At 44.9% G+C, this 2500-nt stretch overlaps 1 protein-coding gene across 1 annotated transcript in view; it reads right to left on the bottom strand.

Moving 5' to 3' along the window:
- LOC308166622 (putative neural-cadherin 2) overlaps positions 1-2500 on the bottom strand; it is a gene marked incomplete at both ends in the record, with an annotated part of 139282 nt that overhangs the window by 37117 nt on the left and 99665 nt on the right. The gene's annotated exons all lie outside the window — the stretch shown is intronic.

Raw genomic sequence — 2500 nt, 5'->3', positions numbered from 1 at the left:
AAATTCTGGATGTTATTTATATAAATGTAACATTACAAAATGTTAAGACTTTTGATCCTAAAAGTCACTTTCAGGGTAATGGAAACATTTAAAATCAATGCCCTATCTGTATGTATGCGTATGGCAAGCATTATGGTATCACTATGCAGTGTGTCAATATTCCATTAGAAGTGGTGTAGGACCACCAGAGGTAAACAAGTAAACAATGAACATGAACTGTCTTATGCCTCATATGGCTGACAAGTAGGGGCGGCTGTGGCGCAGGAGGTAGAGCTGCCGTCTACTGATCGCAAGGTTGGCAGATCGGCGGTTCGAGCCCCGGCTGGCCACATGTCGAAGTGTCCTTGGGCAAGACACTGAACCCCAAAATTGCTCCCAGTGAGCGGGCCGGCGCCTTGCATGGTAGCTTGCCGCCGTTGGTGTGTGAATGTGTGTCTGAATGGGTGAATGAGAGACAAGCGTTGGAAAGCGCTTTGGATAAAGGCGCTATATAAGTCAGTCCATTTACAAGTTCAGAAGACTGCTACCCTACATGCTAGTCCTCTCAATGGCACAAAAGCTCCTTAGGCGAAAGCTGAGAAGGAGGTGGAATTAGCGCTAATGAGAAATCATCTCATTACACATCAATGGTGTCTGGAGGGCTAAGCCGATCAGAGCTTAGCCTATCTTAGCCTAGCCTAGCGTAGCATAATGGATGGCTCTAAGGCTAAATGGCTAGCATTAGAGGATGATGTGGCAGGGAGCGTTGTTGTTGTTTGAACCTTAAAAACCATGCACCTGTTATATTGTGTTTAATTCAGGAGAACGGTGATGTTATGTACTTGTCAGCATTAAGCAAAGAGTTAACTTAGTCTTCAACTAAGAATGGAACATTCTAAATTATTCTTCAAAAAACACCATTATCAATGGGGATCAAATGAGATGCTAGCATTTTGCCCAAACCATTCCTTTTGGAAATGACAGTAGAAACTATGAAGCCCCTTTGAGTAACACCCTCAGGGAGAGACAGATACAGCACAAAACAACACAAAAACAACTCCTATACGTCCTCAACAACCCAAGGAGGGAACAGTGTTCTGACAGTCCTGATGAAACAATAGCGCCCCCCACCCTGTCCATTGTCCAGAGGAGGTGAAGAAGGGCTCCTCATTGATATGGAGATTTCTCCCCACCATCTCCTTTCTCCCATGTCTCACCCCTGGCAACAACGTAATTAACAGATCATATTAGAGGTTGCTAAATTTAAAACAACAATCTACTTCTGCCGCAATTACGCGGCACCAACGAGGGAAGGGGCGCTGTGGGGGGGGGGGGGGGGGGGGGGCAATCAACCAATAGGTTCAAGAGAGAGAGAGAGTGATAGAGAGAGAGAGAGAACGTGAAATACAAAGGATAGGAGAGATTGTGACGGAGGAAGGACAATGACAGAGAGAAAACGAGAGAGAGAGAGAAAGAGAGGATGACAGAGGAAGCGGGGTGGAGAGATGAAGAGGGGTGCTGGAGAAAGTGAGAAAGCAGTGTAACCTGGCTATTGACCAACAAGTTAAAGACAGAGGGACAGGAAGACAATTCTTATATTATATATTAGAAGGAGAAAAAAAGAGAAATAAAGAGAGAAAAACTGAAACATTTTTGCTCTCTCGTTCTGCAGAACGGTGGCTTCAAGGGAGACATCTGTGTTTAAATATGTAAAGAACTTCATTTGGATTAGAGGGGCGTTCGTTTATTATCTTTCCCTCTCTCTTTCTCGCTCTCTCTCTCCCTTTCTCTCGTTCTTTCTTGCTCCCACTGAAGCTGTTGGCGACGGGAGCTGTCAGTAGATGTATATAGTAATTAAGCATCTCTCTCGCTACTCAGGCCGAGCCAATAAGAGTCCATTGTGGAGTCTTAACAGGGTGTATCATTTGATCTCCTTCCCCTCTTCTCCTTCCCTTTGTCTCGCCTGTCGAGGACTGTCACAGATACTGGTTAGTTGAGCTGTATTTCTGCCATCTCCTGCCATAGTGGGGTCAATCCAGATGACTTGTGCGTGTTCTAAAAAGCGTATGTTTAAAAACAAGGTTATCAAAAATGCCAAGCGAAGCAAAGCAGGTGAATGAATATATGCTTTCGGGGCGAAAGTAATACACACACAATTGACCACAAAGAAAGAATCCATCGTAAGGGGAGAAAAAACCCGAATGTTCCCCGTTTCAAATCTGTAGGTCTACTTTTGTAACGGGAGCAAATGACTATAGCGTTCACAGCAGAGGGGGCTAAGATGAAAAAAGAGAGAACACATTTGGAGGGAGGGATGACGGGATGTAGGATGGAGAGAGGCGACGTGGCGGAGAAAAATGTGGCGTTTTCAGGCGTGTCAGGTAAAACGTAGGCAGGGTTGTTGTGTACTCGGCAAAAAAATGTTTGGAAGCAAAAATATGCTGATGATGGAGGAAAGTATGGTTTCTATTAACACTCCTCAGGGCTCTCTTTACTGATGAATAGGCGGGATGTGCAGACG

This window comes from Nansenia antarctica (assembly GCF_963989245.1).
Source record: "Nansenia antarctica genome assembly, chromosome: 10".
Lineage (NCBI taxonomy): Eukaryota > Metazoa > Chordata > Actinopteri > Argentiniformes > Microstomatidae > Nansenia > Nansenia antarctica.
The sequence above is the reverse complement of the archived record's forward strand: the minus strand, read 5'-3'. Positions and strand labels throughout refer to the sequence as shown.